The sequence below is a fragment of the Balaenoptera physalus genome (assembly GCF_965194825.1).
Source record: "Balaenoptera physalus genome assembly, chromosome: 3".
NCBI classification, from domain to species: Eukaryota; Metazoa; Chordata; class Mammalia; order Artiodactyla; family Balaenopteridae; genus Balaenoptera; species Balaenoptera physalus.
The window spans coordinates 137207437-137232043 of NC_138890.1; the positions used below are offsets into that span (position 1 = coordinate 137207437).

At 37.2% G+C, this 24607-nt stretch overlaps 1 protein-coding gene across 1 annotated transcript in view; it reads right to left on the reverse strand.

The window, feature by feature from the left end:
• Positions 1 to 24607, reverse strand: part of ITGA1 (integrin subunit alpha 1) — a 232324-nt gene that overhangs the window by 201287 nt on the left and 6430 nt on the right. Inside the window, exon 2 of the mRNA XM_082455867.1 lies at positions 2126 to 9476. The gene's annotated coding sequence lies outside the window, so the exon portion shown is untranslated. The remainder of the gene's footprint in view (positions 1 to 2125; positions 9477 to 24607) is intronic.

Here is a 24607-nt window from a genome sequence, read left to right on the forward strand (position 1 = left end):
AGTCTATAATTGTGGGGCAAGATTGGGTACAGATTTAAGATAATTAATCTTTATGTGCTATATTCATTGAGGACTATTCTGCTAGTTAAGTCACTGCTGCTCTCAGGTAGGAGGGTTTGTACACATATTAATTAATTAATTAATTAATTCATTCATTCATTCATTCATTTAATCTTCAGAACTCACTGAGCACCTACTAGATCCCAAGCCATTCTCAAGTAGAAGATAGGGTAGACATGGTCCCTGCCCTCATGAAGCATATCATTTGTTGGGCGGAGATAAACAATAAACAGTAAATGAATAAATGAGCAAATATGTCACATAGGAATAAATATTACACAGATAATTATAATAGAGTGGCTGGTGACTACTTTCATTTGGGTAGTCAGAAAAAGCCTGTCTGAGGAAATGAAATTTGATGTGTCTTTTGAAGGACAAGAAGCCAACCTTGTGAAGTTCGCATAGTGTAAACCTAAGTTTATATGAAAAGACAAAAGTAAACTTTAAATTAAATGTGTACATCTTTGGCCAAGAAGACTGATGACTGTGTGTAGATATGGAACAAAAGTGACATTGGAAAAATAAATCCAGGAGTTAAGTTGCATTGCAGGTGAGTTATTGCAGAGGTGAATGTAAAGTAAGAGTGAACCATGGCATGAATACATTGAAGTTGTAGGAAGAAGAACATGAGACAAACAAGAAAATTAAACAGCAATTCCCTTTTATTTCTCATCTCTCTACTCACTGGGTGCGTGGATACAAAGGATTAACAAGAGGATAGTTTGGCCAAGTAGCAAGAGCTATTTGTAGGCATAGGAGGGAACTGCTAAAAAATTCAAGTCACTTTCATCCACAGTTAGTAGCATCATTTTTTTCAGAATTTGGCACTATATTCTACATTATAGAAAGTAACTTTAAAAGATCATAATAGGTATACGTATCTAAGAGTTAAATATTCTTTAAACCACAAGAATGGGTAACAATCTAGTTGTATACATCCTGAGTCTTTTCCTTTACAACTGATTTTTTTGGGAGAATGTTAGTGTACTGGTATGAAAATACCAGTTCCTCTTCCAAATTGTGGCTTCTTTATCCTTTGGATAAATCTCAATGTGGATCCCCAAGGCTTGTCAGGATACACTTTCCATCTCAGAGTTGTGTCTAAGTGGCTGTTTAAAATTGGAGAAAATAAAATCGCATAAACAAATTTTGTCATTAAACGGAATGCCTAAGACTCAAGTAAGAAAATCTATGAGCCAACTGGTTTCTAATTTCTTATTTGTGGTACATAAACTGAAGTTACAGAAAAATCAGTCAAGTGAAGTTGAGTTTAGCACCTCCAGACAAAATCCAGAACACTAATGTGAAGTGTCCAGAAAAAAAATAACTGGCCTTCAGAAATGGAGTGCAGAGTTCATTAATAATTTGAGAACTTGTGTGTTCAATTTAAAATGTCTGTTTATGAGGATTACCTTTAATCTAGCCTACTCCAGAAGAAAGGGGGAAGGGAAAGACATTTCATTATCTTAGGCATAAAAAAATAAATCTTGTAATAATCCATTTTAGAACTCTGTGCTACATCTAGAGTGATGGATAGTAAAGCATCTTTGTGTGCTTTTGTTGAATAAATCATGTTTTGTTTTTTAAATCACCAATTATTTGCTCAGGAAATGTTTACTTTAATAATCCTTATTGTTCCCCTCATGAAAAAGAAATCTATACAAATACAAATTAGACAATAAATAAAAATAAAATAATACATAGTCTTGCTATCAAGTGACAACTTGTTACTAACATTTAGAGGCTTTAAAACTTTTTTGATACATATATGAATACATGGATATTTATTAAAATGTCATCATACTATGCATACTATATTCTTGTAATCTATCTTTTCATTATCTAATTTCACCATGTAATGTTTTTTATTATGAACATATTTTTATGCCATTGATTATACACTGACATCATCATTTTTAATTATTACATTTTATTACATAGATTTACCATGTCCTCTTCTGTTGGTCACTTAAGTAACTTCCAATTTTTGTTATTAAAAACAATATTTTAATGGACCTAATCAGGGGTAAACAGTGCAATAAAAGCACATGTGATGGACACTTACCCAGTCCAGGTCAGTGAAAGTTTCTCAGAAGCTTAAACCTCTAAGCTGACACATAAAAGCTGAGGCCTGAGAAACCCATCTGTAAATGATGAAGAAAGATACGACCTAAGTTTAACATCCTTTTTCTTTATTCTTAATCTTTAATCATTAATTTAGTAGAACATTCTTTAAATGCTTTCTTGTTCTCACTGACCCTCAGAATTCAGAAATAAACCCTCTTACTCTTTTCTTTCTTTCGCTCCCTCTTTTTTTGCCATATTAATAACAATGTAGTTATTTGTACAGGTATAATAATTGTCCTCCTTTTTTCATGATATAATTGAACAAATATTATACAACCAAATTGCTTGTATTTTCTGGAGTGCATAGTCTCATTTAATCACGTACAATGAGTCCATCATTAATGAATAAGGATTGTACTTCATATGTAGAACCAATGCCTACAAAGCCCTACCAGGAAACTGGTCAGATATCTGTTCTATGGTTTACAAGGTAAACCTTATAGGTGATAAATAAGGTCATTTCCTGGCAGCCCAGGAACCCTGCAGATTTGGGGGATCTTGAAAACAGAAAAGTCAACCTGCATTCACTCCATCTTTGCTCATTAGAATCTTAACCATCCTTAAGGTCCATTTCCAATGTCATCTTCTCCATAGAGTCTCTAGAAGTGACCATGGATTATAGGAATTAAAAACTATGCCCCTTGAGTTGAGCCCAGTGGTTAGGAGAACCCAAGAATAGTAAAGACCAGAAGATAAAGTAAAGAAACTCACGAAATGAGAATTAAACATTATTATTTAAGCTAGAGACAGGACAAAAAAGTAGAGATTAAGTAAGGATCCAACATAGGAGATAAATTTCCACATCATAATACAGTGTGGATAGGACCCATGTCCTATCCATGACCCAGAGAAAGTACAAAGAAAGAGCTTAGAACTCCTAGATCACACAGAGCAACATACCAGCTGAGCTGATTTTAAAATAGTGTTTCTGCCAACTGTCACTTCAGTCATGAGTCAAATAGAGATTGTGGGCAAAGTTGTATTAATGTTTGTTTATGTTGCCTAGAATTCTAGGAACTGGTTTGTGTAGGTTATAGGAAATTATTTGCATATGAGGTATCACTTTTGTCTGTTGCTTCTATTTTGGGTGAGGTAGGTGGGTGACATTATATTGTGGCACATAAGAATGGCAGTCTGCAAGAAACTGTTCCACAAAAGCTTGGGAGAAATAATAGGTTGGAAAGAAATATTCTCAGGCAGATCAACTGTGGCCATCTGACTCCCAGTGCAGACTGTCTTGAAATTTTTAGCAATATTTTAAGAATAGGATAATGAAATAAATATTTGCCAGAAAAAAGCTGAGAGGTTTGATCAAACTTTGGAAAATTGTTTTTACTTCCTTTGGATGGAGCACTATGATGAAAAGGACCAGGAAAGCTTTCAACAGTTTATTCATGTTCCAAAAGAATGTTAGTGTAACTAGTGTCCAAATTCATCAGGCAAGTATTGCTGTGAGCTTACCAAGTTGGGTTCATTTCATGACATGACAAAGAAAATTATCAACATTATAAATTTTTTCTATACTCATGACCATACCCTACCAGTGTATGCAGAAATTACAAGCAAAATATGGACAATTTGTTTATTTTTGTGCTGCCAGCTGGATAGGAGGTGAAAGGATGTTGGAGAGAATTTGAACTACAAGTTGCTATCAAGGAATGTTTGGAGTTAAGGAGATCTGTAAGAACCAACTTGTCAGACCCCTCAGGGATCATGGTATGGTGTTTCCTTACAGATATTAGGAGATAGCACCACAGATTGAACTTAATCATAAGGAAAAGTCAAACTAGATAAGGATAGCTCTTCTTTCTTTAAAGAAGTGAAATATTCAGATTCAAACCAGACTTGTGAGTTGAGTAATTGGAGATTCATTTCCTTTTTCTGATCTGCCCTGAGCCTGGAAAGAGTCATAGATTGCCCATATTTACAAATATTTTGGTGTAAATGAAGGTCCAATTTCAGAGGAAATTCTCAAGTTACAAGAAATATGAAACACGCTTTAAGTTTTGGCAGAAATCCTTGGAAGATAAACTTCAAGATTTTTCTAGATAATCACAAATCTGGTATACCTGCATGCCTCAATATCCAAAGAAACTAATGAAGCTGTAAGTAAACTTTTCCCAACAAGTTAACATATGAACCCTAGTATTCTGGAGATGTGTATATAAATCTTAAAACTAATGAAATATTCAGCTCTGTGACCAAACTGGGCAAACACCTAGCAGAACCTACCAAAATATATCTGAAAGTCACTATTGATGTTGTTAACCTAGATTAAAAATTAGGATGAGCCCTGAAAAAAAGTTCTTTAGGCTTTCTTTATATGCTGACACTGCATTCTCTTTACTTGATCAAAATTGATCAGTTAGTAGCAGTTGGTCAATTAAATATATATATATATTTAATAAATTGGTGAAACTATGTTTGGATTACTTTGGCATGTTTGCCCATTTATTGGGTTATATTTTACCAAGGTTATCAATAAAAGAGTCATGCAGCCCACTCTTGGGGATTTCTGGTCACATGACTTACAACAGAAAAACATATGGAATAAGGGGCCACCGATCCAGGTAGGAGCCGTTCAGCACAAGACAGTTACTGAGATGTCCCTAAGATGTAAAAAAAGTAAATAAGACTCTTTTGATTATAACAACATAGTCTAATATATTCTGAAAGGGAACAATCACTCGGCCACAGAGGCAGTTTTAAGGATCACTAATCCCTTTTCTTATGGCCCACGTGGCCTCATCTTACTTCTCTGCTTCTCTCTAGACTGTCTCTTCTGTTCTCATTATTATCTGGCCAATCTCATAAAATTAAAAATTAAAATTTTACAAATATAAAAATGAAAATCTTATAAAACCAAAAATTCAAAAGGGAGCAAGTCTGGTTGCCTTAGTGAAAACACAGGCCACTTTATGGCTCACAGGCTAATGTAAGTTGCATTGACGTTCAGTTAAGTGCCCAGGAATGTCACAAAGAATGACTACTCTTCTGCAATGGACAGCTTAGAGCTATTTCACTGAGCATGTAGTTTATGGGTGTTTGTGCGTGTTTGTGTGTTCGTGAGGTGGTGAACAAGGAAGTTTCCGAGACAGGCATGACACACATGTCTACTATGGGGTAGCAGTCTCAGTAATAAATATTCTTCAGAAGAAAAAGCAAACAGGAAGCTAGAGGCTTTTAATTACTATCTATGAAGTGAGTTAGTAATCATGACTGTAAGAAATCACAAACTCAAATAAGGCCATGCCACGGAGTATGAAAAAATCCATCTTCAGTTGTTTTCATAGAGATGCACATCATATGCATATTAAAATAGATAGAAGTGTTCTTCATTTCCACAAAATAAATGTGATTCTTAAGAGTTTTCTTAGATTCATTACCATCTCAGTTTTTTTCCCCCAAGTTTGATGGTGACATGGGGACAGAGAAATATTTTACTATAATAAAATAAAAATGTAGGTCAATTAGATAATAAATGGAACTGACACTTGGTTAAAAAGGTGGAGAGAATTGGGGTGAACAGGAAGCTCTAGGCCTTGTATAAAGCGATTAGCAGCTACATAGATCCTGATAATTGTTACCACTCAAGAATATGGGCTTCATGTAGTGATATCTTCCAGTGCTTTAAAAGAAGTCAGAAATTTAGAAAGTTTAAAAATTAGAAGTCATCTAACTTTTATGTGTTGACTTTTTCCTCTTCTCTTCCAATTCTTCAATGGAAATTCTTCCAGGAATACCTATTTGGGGGCTGCAAACAGTCCAAAGGTCTCTAGTTTGTGACTATGTCTGGCAGAAGATAAGTTAAAAATTTCCCTTTCTTTTTATATTTTTGAGTAGTTTTGTAACTTTCTATCTTTTAAAAAAATTTTATTGCTTATGTAATAATTAAAAAATGGGATTGTTTGGAGGATGGGAAGGGAGTTAGATGCAAGGAAACCTCCACCCTACTCAATAGACAGATTTTTGAGTAAATATTTCCCACATAATAAAGTAAATGTTGAGAACTTTTTTTTTCTCGGCTGCGTTGGGTCTTCTTTGCTGCGCTCGGGCTTTCTCTAGCTGGGGCAAGCGGGGGCTACTCTTTGTTGCGGTGCGTGGGGCTTCTCATTGCGGTGGCTTCTCCTGTTGCGGAGCATGGGCTCTAGGCACGCGGGCTTCAGTAGTTGCAGCACACAGGCTCAGCAGTTGCAGCCCGCGGGCTCTAGAATGCGCGGGCTTCAGTAGTTGTGGTGCGTGGGCTCTAAGGCATGTAGGCTTCAGCAGTTGCAGCATGCGGGCTCAGTAGTTGCGGACCGTGGGCCCTAGAGCACAGGCTCAGTAGTTGTGGTGCATGGGCTTAGTTGCTCCGCAGCGTGTGGGATCTTCCCAGACCACGGACTGAAACTGTGTCCCCTGTATTGGCGGGCGGATTCTTAACCACTGCACCACCAGGGAAGTCCAAGAACTTTTAAAGAGTGGATTGAAACCTTGAGAATTGAAATAAGGGAAAAAGAGGTAAACAGAAAGTATTTGTCAAGTATATATTTTTTTCACTAACTATGTGACTTTGGACAAGTCATTTCTCTTGGGTGTAAGTTGCTGAATCTGTGGAAATAAGGGGCTGAGTAAGGTCAGAAATTCTGAAACTTGTTTGACATTAGAACCTGCAGTTGGAATTCTGTTTCCAGATATACATTTTTAGTTGAGTACCATGTATATGTGATCTTTAATTTTCAGACGAACTAGGAGAAATTGTACTAGTAGAAAATATGGTTAAATAGAGGCAAAATATAATCAACCACTTCCGTGCATACATGATAAATCAAGTTGTTGCAATAAATATTTCTGGGTTTTTCTATTTTCATCTGTTTGCTTCTAGCTTATTGATTTTTGATGTCTGTTTGTACTTGTTAGTTGTTAAGTGATTGCAGTGCCAACATCTTAAGAGAAATTTATGAAAGAAAAAATTTAACTGGGAAAAATTTTTCTATTAACTTTCTGTTTCTGCAAATTAGAAAAAATACTGCATTATTCAATTTTATAGTGGGAAATCTTGGCTTAGCCATTGTGGGAACATAGTTTAGGACCACTGGAGTAGGTTCCCTAAGGCCCCTTCCAGCTGTAACATTCCATGCATCTCTATTTTTCAAGTGTGGTCAAGCAAGATCCATGAACTTGTAGTTGCAGAGAAATTCTCTTAAAAAAGAAATATAGCTGTGGGTCACTTTCTGTTAATTGAAATGGAAAAAAACAGACATTTGAGGACAAGTAAAACAGTTTAAATGAATGAACATTTTTTTCCCCAGCAATAAACTTTAAGCATTTATCAAACTTCTGTTTAATCACATCTCCATCCAGAAAGCTTCATTAATTCATTATATTCATTTATTTCAGTGGCTACTCTTGGTTAGGAAATCTCTATGTGCTGGGGATACAGCAATGAACAAAACAGAAGAAAATTCCCATCATAATGAAGCTATATTAATGGAGAGAAATATAAAATAAATAAAACACAAAAAATAGTATGTTAGATTGTGATAAGTTTTATGGAGAAAAATAAAGCAGGAATAGAGGGGGAAGTGTGTGATAGGGGTTGTGGGCGGTGAATTTAAGATAGGGTAATCAGACAAGGCTTCACTGCGAAGATGCCTTTTGAGCAAAGATGGGAAGAAGGTCTATGTTGGAATCCAAGGTAAGAGAATTATAGTAGAAGGGCCCTGAGGAAGGAGCATCCCTAGGATGTTCAGGAAACCAGTCTGTTTGGAGTAGATTGACCGAGGCTGAGATTGATAGAAGATGGGATCAAGTCATGTAGGGACTTGCAGGTTATTTAGAGGATTTGGCTTTTATACAGAGATGGAAGCCAATGGAGGATTTTGGGTAGAGGGTGGCATTATCTGACTTATTTTAAAGAATCACTCTGTATGCTTTTCTGAGATAAGACTGTAATGGAGTGTGGAAGCAAAATGAGTAGTGAGAAGGCAATTGCAATAATCCTTTATTGTGAGATGATAGTGGCTCAGACAAACATGAAGGTGATGGGAGGTGGTTAGAGTCTGGATGTATTTTAAAGATAATCCAGTGGCATTTGCTGAAGAGATCAGATGTGTGGTGTGAGAGAAAGAGAGGAGTCAGATAGGACTCCAAAGTCACCGCATCACCAAAGGCAAGCACTTCCTCACTTGCAAATATTCCTATACCAATCCCAACAGCTTGTTGAACCTGTGATTATAATTTACTCCTTGGAGTTCATTGTCAATTGCTCATTTTCTTCCCTCCCTTTTAGAGGACACAAAGATCATTAGAGCAAGGACTGAGAGCCACATCCTGATGACCTACAGCCTGTTATCTCATAAGGAGTCTACTGACTAGAATGAGCCCACCATCCCCATTTGGTCCATAAAATTATCTCTGCTTTGTACTCTCCTTGAATGGGATTCCCCATCTGGTCTACTGAGCTCATTCACTAGTATTTCTACCAGCTGGTGTGCTCTATACTCCTGAGTCAAATGCTTAGTATAGTTATCACCTGAGTCATTGCTTCTAGCTATTAGGATAGGATCTTATCAAGAGTAAGTCTACAAACACCCAGGGCATGGATGATGGTGGGAAACTGGCTCTGTGAGGAATAGACAGGTAAAACTCTAGGTGTTTCACAAATGTTAGGTATTTATTGTTTTTATTACTAATTACTATTGTTATTCTAGAGATTTATTCAAAGAGTAGTATATCCCTGTTCTGTAGAGCTGCACTGTTCATTATAATAGCCACTAGTGACATGAAGTTATGTAAATTTAAAGTTAATTAAAATTAAATAAAATAAAAATTCAGTTCCTCAGACTCAGCTATGTTTTAATTACTCAATAGCCACGTGTGGCTAGTAGCTACTGTATTGAACACCACAGAATGGGGAATATGTACATTATTGCAGACAGTTCTATTGGAGAGTACAGCTCTAGAGAATGTCTCCTATCTTATTACTAATTACAGAGGAGAGGAAGTGAGAAGTTGGAGGTCATTATACCATTCAGATGACCTAGGTTTCACCCTAGGTGAATTGTCCTTCTTAACTGACTTGGAAGTATATGGGGATTTCTTGTACTAATGACCATACCCTAGGTCTCTAAGGGCTTTCCGATTACCTTCATTCCTTAATACATCTTTTAAAGACAATGAGTACGATTACAATATTGTGTACTTACGTGCACACTAGAAATCAAGACCCTCTCACCACGGTCCCATGAGGTTCACATGTCTTTGGCTTGGTACAACTCTTAGAATTTTTCAAATGGTCTTTGCCTGAACTTAAAAAAAAAAATAATGTACATTTTAAAGGAAACAAATCCCACATGTTTTGGTTTATTTATGCTTGTTCATCCAGCTTTTGATTTGAAGAAGTCTTGCGGTATCTGAAAACTCTTTGGGGATTTTCAAATGAGGGTTTATATTAATTATCCCCTCCAAAATAGGAAGTTAGTTTTGGTCATGGGTAAATGATAACAAAACCCCGCATGTTTTAGTTAGCCTTCAAACCTCAGATTTTTCGGTTTGGAGAGGATATCAAACTTGGCAAGGGGTATTCTTTCATTCATGGGACTTAGTCCATTAATTAATTCTTTTCAAAAGAGAAAGGACAGTGTTGAAAGATTTACAGTAAAACATTTAATTGTGAATTTTATGCTAACTAGGGACCACATATACTGTTGAGACTCTTTACAAAGGAATAACTGTAGCTGGCCAAGCCTGCCACCAGTTGTCCTTTTGGAGATGCTGCAGTGAACTGGCAAAACTATAAGCTCATGCCAACTCACTTTAGGATAACATCTGAAGCCTTCCAGAACTTTGTGGAGGAGTGCAGCTAGATAGTCATTGCTAGTGTAGTGTATCCCAGGACTCTACTATTCTGGTCACCATTGATAGGCCTACACTGGCCCAAAAGTTGGCAATAATCCAGGCATATACAGTCACCCCTTGTATTAGATGTTATTTGGCCAAGAATACCAGATCCAAAAAATAATAATAAAAATAAGTGATACCATGCATTGTGATCTTGCCTTATACCAAGCAAGTACTGTGCAAAAATTTAACAAAGTTTTGCCTAATGTGTATAACAACTCTTCATGGTAGATAGTAATATACTCATTTTTTAGTTGCATAAACTGAAGCTCGGTTTATGAGAAATAATACATAGAAGCAGGATCACATGGAATTTTCTGATTTTGATGCCAGATCTCTTTTTTAATAGATTATAATGTTCTCCAATTTTTCCTTGATTTTGAATTTAAAACCCATACAAAATGTTATTTGGATTATAGTAAAGGAGACTTAGAAACGGGCAAGGTGTATCTGAGTCATCATAATGGAAGAGCAAATAGAACCTGCTGCAAAAGTGGACAAGCTGACAGGGTATCTGGAAGAGTTATAGTAATCCCTGAGGCCTGATTATAAATAAGTAGCTGTGTCCTTGATACATCTTCCAATGTCTGGCCATAGGCTGTTGAAAGTACTTGCTGTTATTTATCCCCATATCCCCTTTTAATAAATCCATTCACTGGCAAACAGTGCTGCTGTGCCTTTAATACTGAAATCTCCTACCTGTTTAATGAACATTCTTCATTATGCCATTGGGAGTGCTAACTTAAATGCTGAAAGTATAATTGTCTAATATACTATCTGATCTATAATAAGCTCTCAACAGACTTTAGGATAATGTTGGTTCTCTTCTATTCCCTTCTTTGTGTTTATTTATACTTAAAAATAAGTTGGAATTTCCAGACTTCCATTCTAGTCCAGTACACCGTGTTAGTTTCTTCCTTTAATTATAAATTCCATTTTATAACAATTGCAAATTCCAAAGAGTGCATTTCAGGGAAGTTATTACAGTTCATTTGAGGATAAAACCATTGGCATTTTCCCTCATGTCACCATTTGTAGCATGCTACAGCTTCTCAAAATACATTGCCTTGTCAAGCCTTCTTACTTAATTAAATCTTCCAGTAAATTTCTTGAAACCAAATAGCAGCTACTGAGGTGGTAATAATTATTTTATATTCAGTAGAGTCTTGGACATGAATACTGAAATAATCAACATCCATTGATAATGCAAAATAAGGACAATGAGTTTGATGGAGAAGTGTCCTCTTTCTTTTTTCATAACGAACCCTCAGCTTTGTTTATCATCTCCTATCTTCTGGGGCTCAAGGAGGAACAGATCTACTACTGTCCTGTCCAACCTGAGACCTGAGCCTTAGAGGCATTTAGCCCAACCAGAATCCAGAACTTGGACCAAATTCATTCCTAAATATTATTCTTGTAGCAGGGTCCTCATTGCATACCTTAGACCTGGGAAAGCAGGGGCCCTGTGCCTTAGGGAGCCCATGCATTTGTCAAAATGTTCTAAGTCTCCTGGCAGTGCCTGGGACCAGCTGGATCCAGCAGTGCCATCAGGGAGGGGTTCCCTGAGCCTGGCTAGGGACCTGCTGTGCTCTTCTCTCCTCTGTAGCACTCTGTATGACCCTCTACCACAGCATGGGCAGGGACAGAATGTCACTCTGGAGTCATGGGGTAGACTCCAGTAAGGGAAATAAAGGGACAGGAGATGTGAGGGTCTGGGGATAGGAAAGCTGTAGAAAGACCCATTTTGGCCTGACTCCACTGAGAAAATGGACTTTCAGGTGAATGGTAGGGAACAATTTTTCTTAGTGCAGTGGCAGATGTTGGTCCTGTCCTGACCTAGTGATCTGAGGCTGTCAGGGGCACTGATAGACGGCTTTAAAAAAAAGCCAAGAGCTCATCCCAAGGAGCTGTGAACTTTGGGCCTGGAGGGGAATTCCTATCTCCTGAAAAACCTCTATAAAAGATTCCACTCTAGCACTTATAGTAACAGTCTTTGCAAAGAATCCAGTATCAATCACAGCACTCCAGGGCCAAGTTCCAGGGATATATTCACCGGTGAAGACAGAAATTCACTCCCTTGAAGGTTGTTATCTTCTGACAAAAACATTTACTCATCACCCTGCAGGTAACCCAGTGTTTTGCTGAGGACAATCCAACCACCCCTGTGCCCTTAGGAAACCTCACACCCACCTTGAGAAATCTTGCTGATGGGTGGTAATGGTCCATCTCAGCTAAATCTCTTCTGGGTCATGATTGAATTTCTATTTTTTTCTTTTAGTAATTATACTTACAATTTAAGGATGCTTATTTAAATGTAAAACTATCTAAAAACTTTATTGCTATGCAATATTTCTATCCTCTCTCAATCATGATAAGATCTCTCACAGGTTTTAATTACTCATTAAATAGCCCTCCACCCCTGTCACCTCATTATATTTGTTTTGAATTTTATGCTTTTTAAAAAACATTTAAAATGTTTTTCATAGTCAATAGTGAATTAATTTGATTAACATATTTTTATCAGTTTTTCATATTTTTTTGCCCTTCCTCCAGATTCATTTGTCTGCCAGCTAAAACATGTCTTGAATAAGAACTGTGTGTATTATGTGTAAGTGTTAGTACAAGTGTGTTTGCGAGTGGGTGTGAGTGTATATGAGCATGGCTGTGTGAGGGGGTTTTGTGCGTGTAAGCGTGTGCATTGTGGGTGTGTGGGTAGACTTTGTATATGTGAAAATATCTTTATTTTGCTCTTAGTTTTGCATGACTTTTAGGCTGGGCATAAAATTATGGGTTGGCACTTATTTTGCCTTGCCTACTTAAAGGTTTTACCTCGTGTCCTCTGGCCTCTATAATGCTGACAAATAATCTACTCTTAGATTTACTGTCATTACCTGTAAGTAATCACTCTTTTTCTCTGCTGGCTTTTAAGATCATCTCTCTCTCTCTCTCAATTATTATAATGTTTTCAAGTGTAGATTTATTTTTATTTAATCCTCTTGATTCTTGGAATCCCTTAAACCTGAGAACCTAGTCCTTCTGTATGTCTGGAAACTTCTCATTAATTATTTCTTTAAATACTGCATCTCTACTAGTCACTTTTCTTCTTAAGAACTCCTATTTTGTAAATGTTGGAGCCTTTCAGTCTAGATTCTTAACTATGTTTTTCTATTGGTTTTGTTTCTTCATGCTGGAATTCGTCAGTTTTATGTTTTAGCTCATTAATTCATTCTTGGGTTGGTTTGTCTCGAGATTATCCCATCTATTGCATTTTCAAATTCATTACTGTATTTTACATTTCCAAGATTTATAATTGGCATATCTAACTATCTATCTATCTATCTATCTATCTATCTATCTATCTATCTATCTATCTCTGGTCTAGATGTGTTAGTGTTTGTTTTTGCTCAACAATTTTTCTATTCTATTTAAATGGAAATTGTCTTCAGTTATATCTTTCACATCCTTGATGTTTTAAGAAAGTCTTTATCAGACTGTCTTATAAAATAAGTATCATATGGAAAAGCTCCACTAACTGATTACTGATTTTATTTTTTAGTATTAGATCATGTTTTTATTATTATTATTATTATTATTTTTAATATTTATTTATTTCTTTATTTTTATGACTGTGTTGGGTCTTCGTTTCTGTGCGAGGGCTTTCTCTAATTGTGGCAAGCGGGGGCCACTCTTCATCGCGATGCGCGGGCCTCTCACTATCGCGGCCTCTCTTGTTGTGGAGCACAGGCTCCAGACGCGCAGGCTCAGTAGTTGTGGCTCACGGGCTTAGTCGCTCCGCGGCATGTGGGATCTTCCCAGACCAGGGCCCGAACCTGTGTCCCCTGCATTAGCAGGCAGATTCTCAACCCCTGCGCCACCAGGGAAGCCCATGTTTTTATTATTGATCATGTTTTTTAGTATTAGATTTTCTTCATATGTTTTGGAATTTTTGATGCTACTTTATTTCTCTCTCTATCTCTGTCTCTCTCTATTTCTCTGTCTTTCTCTCAGTCTCTCTGATTCTCTCTCTGTCTTTGTCTCACACACATACACACAGAGACACACACACACCTCTCATACACATACATGCACTCCTTCCCCTGCCCCTGTATACACACACTGCTCATCCCTCTTGGTCTAGATTTTGTAGTTGCCTCTGTACCTTTTGAATCTCCAATATAGGGCTAGATTTTATAATCACAGATTGAAGTTACTGCCTCTGTGGACTGGTTGGAAATATGACAAATCTAGGTTGAAGCTTGAAGGCAGCTTGACTCAGTTTTAGAGAATGAAAATGTTTTTTTCCCCCCAATGCCTTTTTGAACCCACAATTTCTATATATTCTTAGCTCTAATCAGCAAGCTGATAGATCTTAGAGTTCCCCTACTTCTTTTTGCAAGTGGGGGAGGTTCACCAAATCCATGATTCTGAGCAGAAAGTGAAACTCAAGTCCTCCCCCATGATGAAAGGACTACATTTTTTTGTTGTTGTTTTTTTCTTTGTTTTTTTTTAAACATCTTTATTGCAGTATAATTGCTTTACAATGGTGTGTTAGTTTCTGCTTTATAACAAAGTGAATCAGCTATACATATATATATATCCCCATATCCCCTCCCTCTTGCGTCTCCCTCCCACCCTCCCTATCCCACCCCTCTAGGTGGTCACAAAGCACCGAGCTGATCTCCCTGTACTAAGTGGCTGCTTCCCACTAGCTACCTGTTTTACATTTGGTAGTGTATATATGTCAGTGCCTCTCTCTCACTTCGTCCCAGCTTACCCGTCCCCTTCCCCGTGTCCTCAAGTCCATTCTCTATGTCTGCATCTTTATTCCTGTCCTGCCCCTAGGTTCTTCAGAATCATTGTTTTTAGATACCATATATATGTGTTAGCGTACGGTATTTGTTTTTCTGACTTACTTCACTCTGTATGACAGACTCTAGGTCCATCCACCTCACTACAAATAACTCAATTTCGTTTCTTTTTATGGCTGAGTAATATTCCATTGTATATATGTGCCACATCTTCTTTATCCATTCATCTGTTGATGGACGCTTAGGTTGCTTCCATGTCCTGGCTATTGTAAACAGAGCTGCAATGAACATTGTGGTACATGACTCTTTTTGAATTATGGTTTTCTCAGGGTATATGCCCAGTAGTGGGATTGCTGGGTGGTATGGTAGTTCTATTTTTAGTTTTTTAAGGAACCTCCATACTGTTCTCCATAGTGGCTGTAACAATTTACTTTCCCACCAACAGTGCAAGAGGGTTCCCTTTTCTCCACACCCTCTCCAGCATTTATTGTTTGTAGATATTTTGATGATGGCCATTCTGACTGGTGTGAGGTGATATCTCATTGTAGTTTTGATTTGCATTTCTCTAATGATTAGTGATGTTGAGCATCCTTTCATGTGTTTGTTGGCAATCTGTATATCTTCTTTGGAGAAATGTCTATTTAGGTCTTCTGCCCATTTTTGGATTGGGTTGTTTGTTTTTTTGATATTGAGCTGCATGAGCTTCTTGTAAATTTTGGAGATTAATCCTTTGTCAATTGCTTCGTTTGCAAATATTTTCTCCCAGTCTGAGGGTTGTCTTTTCATCTTGTTTATGGTTTCCTTTGCTGTCCAAAAGCTTTTAAGTTTCATTAGGTCCCATTTGTTTATTTTTATTTTTATTTCCATTTCTCTAGGAGGTGGGTCAAATAGGATCTTGCTGTGATATGTGTCAAAGAGTATTCTGCTTATGTTTTCCTCTAAGAGTTTTATAGTGTCTGGCCTTACATTTAGGTCTTTAATCCATTTTGAGTTTATTTTTGTATATGGTGTTAGGGAGTGTTCTAATTTCATTCTTTTACATGTAGCTGTCCAGTTTTCCGAGCACCACTTATTGAAGAGGCTGTCTTTTCTCCATTGTATATTCTTGCCTCGAAAGGACTACTTTTAATGAGCTCTGGCCCAGCACTGCTATATTATTTGTCACAGCTACAAAGCTCAGAAAATTGTGACTTCAGCCTCTACTCGCCACTCTTTGTTTCTGTTCTATTTCTCATCCACATAGATATCTATCTTATATCTGAGTCCAGTTGTGGTGTTTGTGTGCGTGTGTGTGTGTGTGTGTTTAACATTTTACCCATCATTGCTATGTGTTGGAAAGATTTTGAAGCATAAATTCTCAGCATCATGTTAGCCTGAAAGCCTCCTTCTTTTTTCAAGCTTCTTGAAAAAGCAGTCCATTTTCAGCATCTCTATTCCTTCCTCACCAATTAAGTCCTTCACTTGTAATCAGGTATCTGCTCCCACAACATCAATGAAATTGCTCTTGCCAAAGTCACAGAAGACACCCAGTATTTCTCCATATTATCTGTTTAATTGTTGTCAGAAATTTCCCTTGCTTTCCTGCTTATTCTTATAATAAACTCTCCTATATAACCCAAGGGAACTTCTGTTCTTTGCAACCTAAATATCCTAATGAACATAGAACTGTAAAAATTGGTCTTCCTAAGATTTAAAAGAAAGTCCAGTCATGTTTCTCACTTGCCTAAAATGCTTCAGTGACCCCTGTCTCTGAGATAAAGCTAAAATTGCTCAGCACGACGTCTCATGTTCTGCACACTCCGTCTTCTTTTGCCCTCTATCACATGTTCCTCTAAATCCCATCTCCGATTTTATACCCCAGCATCAAGCACACGTGCCTTCAGCTCTTTGCACACAGTGCTGTACCCCTTGCCTGCAATGTCCTTCTCTTTTTGCCTAGTTCTCCTGGCAAACTCCTAATCTAATTCCAACAGCCAGGTGAAGAATCCTAATGTATTCCTTTATGAATACTTTCCCTACATATATTCAACAATATTTAAGAGATACTAATATATAGTATCAACACATTATCTATGTGTTGAGAATTTAAAGTGGGCAGGAACAGACATGCCCCATGCCCAAATATTTAAAACTTAACATATTAATGGAGGAGAGAGGGATTAATCAAATGCTCACTGGATAAATGGAAAATTGCATTCGTGATAGAACTTCTATCAAAGGTAAAGTTGTGGTACTATCTGAGCCTGTAATTAGGAAATTTGACGTTGAGGAGGAGATTTCGTCGACATTTCTACAGAATTAAACACTCCTTTCTCTGATATTGTGTTCATGATTCTGTTGTTAAAATTATCAAAATGATTTTAACTTTATTTGTTTATATGTCTGTCTTCACCCCTAAACTGTGAGGTGCTTACTCATTTCTGTATCTCTGTCTTAATCAGATTATCTGGAAGATAGTAGGAATATATTAAATATGAAAAATGAGGAACTATTTTCTGATTGAGTTAAAGTGTAACTTTAATCATGGATTATAGGGAAATTTATAGAGAAATCACTTTTTATTCCTATTATTTACTTTCTCAAGAACAAGACATTCAGTGTTTAGTTGCTTTGCAGAAAACAGTACCACTCTCTAATAATTATAAGCTTTTTAGCATTCTTTCTTATAGGTCACAGACTATTCTAGCAGTTACTTGCTAGCTTTGAGGTTGGAAAATGAGGGAAAAGCATTCACTAGTCTAATTATGAATTATTTCAAAGGTCAGAGCATAAGAGCACAAACTACACTAGTGCCTTTCAGAGAATGGAAAGGAATGAACATCTATTTGATGAAATAAATATTATAATGAGGAGAGCAAAAATAGCCGAACAACTATATCAAACACTTCTGGAACAAACAAGAATGATGAGGAAGTGTTAAATAAGTCTTCTATGATTTTCTGATCCTGTATATTTTAAAATATTGTAACTCATAAAACTGATCAGAGAATGGATTCTCCATTGATATTAATTCACTTCTTCACACTGAAATTAAGTACACTGAGCAGAGTCCATACAGAGCCAAGACTGTTCCCATCCGGTCTAACTCCCCCACCGCCACTTTTCGAAAACTAGGTTAAAGATAGAAGTTGTACTCTGGGTTTTGACTCATGCTCCCTTCCTAGCCATCTTCTATTGAATGCTTCTTTAGGCAGCTGCTTCACTGGCTGTAAAATCCAGTGCTGGGACCTGTGGCAACCACAGACAGGTTAACAGTTTGCATGGCCTACATTTACATGTCTGGGTATGTCTGGCCTCAAGATGTCCCAAGAGTTTTCTCTGACGCGTTATTATTCTCTGACTTTGTTTTTACCTGGACACCTTAAGATCTTGATAAACTCCCAAAGAGGTTAATTATTGTTATTTTCTGTTTTGGTTATAGCCATCCTAGTGGGTGTAAAGTAGTATCTCATTGCAGTTTTGATTTGCAAGTTCCTAATGATGGTGAACATATTGTGCTTATTGGTCACTTGTATATCTTCTTTGGAGAAATGTCTATTTAAATCTTTTGCCCATTTTTATATTGGGTTATTTGTCATTTTACTGTTGAGTTGTGAGAATTCTTTATATAGTCTGGATATTAGACCCTTATCATATATATTACTTTCAATTATTTTCTCCCATTCTGTGAGTTGTCTTTTCACTTTCTTGATAGTGTCTTTTGAGGCACAAAAGTGTGTAATTTTGATGAAGACTGATTTATCCATTTTCATTTGGTTGTTGGGTTTTTGGTGTCATGTCTAAGAAACTGCTAATCCAAGGTCACATATTGGACCTTGCCTTTCCACATTAATTTTAGGATCAGCTTGCTCGTTTCTGCAAGAAAAGCAGTTGGAATTTTGATATAGATTTATTGAATTTATAGATCAATTTGGGAAGTACTGCCATCTTAGAAATATAAAGTCTTCAACACGGGCTCTCTTTCCATTTTTTAGATCTTCTTCCATTACTTTCAACAATGTTTTATAGTTTCTATTTCTATAATTCCTCTTTACCTTTGTCCATATGGCCAACTTTGGAACCTGCTGCTGCTTGTTTTGGGAATGTAATAATTATTCATTCATTGAAGTAATCAGTCTTTGGGTCTAGAAGTAGTGTTGGAAGAAGTGCAGGCATTGAGGGGCTGAGCAGAGAAATGGTGAAAGGAAAAGGAAATTTCAGATAAAAACTAACAGATAGGAAAAGGAATTCTACTTATGATTGAAATGACTGAAGTAGTTAATGAATAAATAATTCATGACAACATCAGCTACTTGAAATTAACTTTTTCTTGAACCAACAACTATGTCTTTTACAAAATCACTCTTGAGAATTAAATTCAATGATAATACTGCTATTGCTCAGATAATTTATTGAACCTCTTGTTTCAGAATTGCATTCAAGGAATGCTCTCATGGTGGTGGTATTTTCTGAAGATCATTACTACTTTATTAAAAGAAGTGAATATAATTATAATATAATAATGTTACTTTCTTAATGGAAGTTGAAAATTACAGTGATAGTATATTGAGATATTAACTTGTGCTTAATTCTAGGGATATTTTTTCCTCCCCAATTCCCAGGGAGTAGATAGGCTTTTTTGCTCTTTCATCTTAGGGGAGCTTTCATCAAGAAGAGACATTTGGTCTATTAGTTTTGGTTCTCAAGTATGCATGCCATCTTCTGGGCTGGCTCCGGCCTAACAGTCACAATCAGATACATCTGTTTAACCAGCCATCCACCCTTCTGTGTAGTCTGCCTCTTTGCAAGGTAGACTTGGGGAGGTATAATGAAATGTACAAAGGCTATACTTAGAATCAAAGTAGTAGGGAGAAAAAAAGATTATTATTCTAGAAAACCTAGACTAGAAAAAACTATAGATTGAATTGTGTCCCCCAAAATTCATATGTTGGAGTCCTAACCCCAGTACCTCAGAATGTGACCTTATTTGGAAATAGGGCTGTTGCAGATATAATTAATATCAGGTCATACTGGAGTATAGTGGGCCCCTAATTTAATATGACTGGTATCCTTATAAAAAGGGTAAATTTGGACACAGACACTCACATAGTGAGTATAGAAAGAATGCCATGTGAATATGAAGACAGAGATTAGGGTGATGCATCTACAAACCAAGGAACCACCAGAAACCAGGGGAGAGGCCTAGAAGAGTCTCACTGTCCTCAGAAAGAACCAGCCCTGCCAAGACCTTGATCTCAGACTTCAAGCCTCCAAAACTGGGACAATAAATTTCTGTTGTTTAAGCCACCAATTTTTGACAGTTTGTTATGGCAACCCTAGCAAACTAATACATGATCTTAAACATAAAATTTGTTTTTCTACTTAGACGACCTCTCTTCTTTTTCAAAATTATATTTTGAACTTGATTGGAACTTGATTGGAATTATATTTTGAACTTGTCGTGTATGACATAGCCTTTTACACATTTTCTTAACCATCCAAGTTGAATGATGAATACTATTTTTCCATATTTTAAAATATCAACCTGGATGGCATATATGGGATATGGAATTGCCCTCTCAGTTCATAAGCTCCACCCCCTTCATACACAAAGTGCTTACCAAGCAAATGAAATTCACAAATATACCACCTTGAACTTATTTTACTCATCTCCCTTTATTAGTGGTCTGACCTTGACTTCACCCTGGTTTTGATTCCTTAGAAATGGGAGAAAATTTGGTGTGGCTCCCAATTATATTTGGCCTTTTGCAAGTTGTCTTCCTTAGAACTTCCTTCCTCTCTTCCCTCCCACCCACTCCAGTTAATTCAACAGTGGTTTATTAACTACCATTGCTGCAATCTCTGTACATTTTTTTCAACAACTACTTCTAAGGGATCCATGTTAAGCAGGCACTGTGCTAGGCACTGGAAATATAGCAGTTCACAAGACACAAAATGGTCCTTGGAAAGAACCCTTGGGCACTGTGTTGAGGTTTACAAAAGAATCACAGTATAACATTTTGTGGCCTAAATTTTTGTGCTATCTTCTTTTTACTGTAAATAATTATAGTGGCTTTAATGATGCACCAATTCAGACATGATTATGTTTCTCCTATATACATACCAAGGAGATCACAACATCCTGGGTATGTAAAATTATGGAATCAAGGTTTCTTCCAGGCTAATAATCATAATATCCCAGCAACCCAAAGGACCTTCTCTTATTAAAAAAAATTTTTATCCAAGTAATACATGCAGAGAATATAAGAAATCATAGAAAACTAAGTTTTCTTGTTGAAAACTGTCCCTTTTCCTACCCTACTCTAGCCCATGCTCCAGAGGCAACAACTTTCAACTCTTAGAACGTTTTTCCCCCTGCTGCTTCTTCCATATTTATAAATAATATTCCTATATTTCTTGATATATCCATTTTAGATATAATTTATTGAGTTCCTGTTGTCATAGTTAAAAATTTCATCCTTCCCAGCACCCCCTTGTCATCACCACATTCCAACATCCCTTCTCATCAGCCTGCCCTTAGAGTTCTGCAGCACATTTTGGTTAAACAGGCAGGCCAACATTGTTATGGTTATGTAAATAATAACCATTGCTATTCTAAGTTTCTTTCTCAGACAACTTTTGGCTTCTCCTATGATTAATAATTGCCTGTTTGAAAGATACCTCTGTTTAGTGTGTAGACTTTGAATAATCCCCCTGTTTTCAACCTGGTGTCTCCCCCAAAGCCTTGCCTGCCCTGATGCTTGGTGGCCCTACCTCAGAGCCCCTCAAGGTTTCTGCTGAGTGAAATGACTCACTTTGGGGGGGCTTCTCCCATGCAGATACTTAAGTTGTCACTTCCTCTGCTTTACTCAGTCAGTAACCAGACTTATATCTACTTAATAGCATCCATACTTTTTTCTTACATTGGAATTTTAAAAAGATTTGGGAAAGAAAAGAAATTTAATATACATATTCAGAAGTCCAAAATTCCTCTCTTAATAAATCATTCATTTCTCTCTAGTGGACTCAAGACCAAGAGGCATCTCTGTCCAAGCCACCCCCAGTGTAGGCTCATTCATTCTCATCTCAAGCATGTGATATAATAATTTACAATTTTCTTTCTTCAGCTTCTATCTCTCCCTCTCTTCCAACCTTTTCCATTTTACAAGTGGTTCTTAGATTGAGGGAAAAATGTAAAATGGTATAATCTTCTCAGTGGGTGAAGATTCTTACATATATGAATTGCACTTACTGTAATAGAAAATTAAAGAGTCAATAATCTAAATTCTAATAACTTCCCTCATCTCAGTACATCTATGACAAATGAAATAGTTTCTGAATTGATAAAGCAGCACAAATTATACTAGGGAGAGAAAGACCTTTCAAAGTCCAGAATGCTGAGGGATTAACTTATTATCTGAATTAATTCTCACTGATGGCCTGAATTTACATATCAATATATCTGAGTAATTAAATGAAATGCCTACTTTAGTCTGGGTGCTAAAAGACCAGAGAGATGGAGTCTAAATTGGGAATCTTCAGCAAAATTTAAACTTTCTGGGTGGAAGTGGCAGCCTTCTATGGTTGATATTCCCAGACTGCTTTATTTGTAATTTTATTAATTGCTTGGCATGTCACATACCAGGAGTTCTGTAAATAAATTAGCTCTCATATAGCAAAGTAACTTTGTGATGGGTTAGTGCTAGCTCATAATTTCATTATTAATCAAGATGACCAGGATTCTTGCTCAGAGTATTTTGAGACATGTTGGCTTTAGGAGGACAAAGACAGCATCTTTCTTGTTTCTAGAATAGGGCTTGCCACACAGTGTTCCAAAGATCCTCCAAAGTATGCCACCATTGGCACTTCCTGATTTAGCCCAGGCAGGAGGCAGTCTCTAATGGCTACCCTCTGGGTCACTCTGATTCCACTTTCTAGGAGAGCAAGATTCCATCATCTAGAAGTTGTCCTGCCTCATATATATGCAGGGAATAAAAAGATCCATGATAGTCCTACAGGCAACCTATATCATAAATACATCTTACCTGAGAGGAAAAGGATCTGCTTCATGTTAGGTTGTAACACTGGGTGAAGCAGACATAGGATCTTATACGTCTAGTGGACCACACTATCTCCAATGTCTAGCAGAGAGTGGACACTCAACAAATATTTGCTAGTTGGCAACATGTCTTTTCCATCATAGAATTTACAGTCCAGCTGGCAAAGAAACCATGTAATAAGAAATTATAATGAACTACGATAAGTACAGAGGAAAGTGGGGAGTCAGTGAAGAGCTCCCGGAGAAAGTGATGTTGGAGTGAAGGATGAGTGGGGCTCAGCCAACCAGCAGTGGCTGGGTGGGTAATAGAGAGACTGTGGGAGGAGGGGACCATTGCAGCAGGGAATGTTCCAGCAAGAGGGAGTAGCATGAGCCAAGGCTTGGAGAAGGGACAGAATTTAGAAAGAAATTGACTATAACTGGACAATAGAATGAGTGGATGTCTAAAAATAAAGAGGAGGCAATAGGGGAGAGTCATAAAATCTGCATTTAAGAGTTTGGGTTTTATTCTAAATGCCATGGGTAACTATTGAAGGGTTTTAAGCCAGGGAGTGACAGAACCTTGCATGACAGCTGGCATGCTGTTCTCACAGGGATTTGGATTCTTGAACTTCAGTGGAAAGGCTGAAGGGCAAACATCCACTCTTTCCTTGGCCATATTCCAGGGTATATTTTTGAATATTGGCAAACTAAAATTCATAACTCCTACTGAAACTAAAATAACTCCTTGGATCTGATCCTGCCTAGTCTTAATTACTTTCCAGAGTCCGTGTAAAATTGACACCTGGTATTTATTAAGGTGGAATCTATTTCTCATGGCTCCTGGAAGTCAGGCCATATCAAAGAACTTGCTCAAGCCCCAAATATTTCTCTCCAGCTGTCCCTAACGCCTTACAGAATACATTTCCTAATCTTGTGGGGTTTGAGAATTTGTTACAGAAACCCAAGCTGGACTAGATTTAATACTCAAATCAGGATATATCATTTCACTAAGGCAATATCCCAAGTTGATGTTTATTCTTTTCCAAGATCACCAGAACTTTGTGGCAGGCTATTTTGTTCCACCCATCAGGTTGATGGAGGAGGCCTCTGAAGTCTACTCTGGTAAAATTGAACCTGGTGATTATCGTGACAGTCTTTGTTGCAGTGTCTCCCCACTCTTTCCCATCAAGCGCATATTTATTAGTGCTGGAACAGCATTGCCTGTTGTTCTCCTGACAGTGAAAACCGGCCGTGCATCAGTGCCAGACTGGCTCCTACAGTGTTTCCTCCTAGAGCAGTGCTTGTGACTACTCTGACTTTCTTTGGCTCTCTGTCTCCCCTCTATTTCCCCTGGGCCCTGGTAATAGAGTTCCAGTGATGGAAGAAGCTCAGAAAATGCTTGGTAATCAGATGGACCTGGGTTTCAATCTTGATTTTATTATGTACTCAGTAAAATATCTAGGGCATAATATTTATTTTCTCAGCTTCATTGTCCTCACTTGTAAAACAGGGTAACACTATCCAATATACAAGACTGTTTGTAAGGATGAAATGAGGGGATATGAATGAAATGCCTAGCACAATGCCCGGCACATTTAATGCTCAATAAATGGCAGATGCTGCTACATTCGTGAGAAAAATGTCAACTTTTGGCATCTTATCATTAGAAAACCAAGTCTGAACTTTAAAATTAGCCAGCACTCCAGGCTAG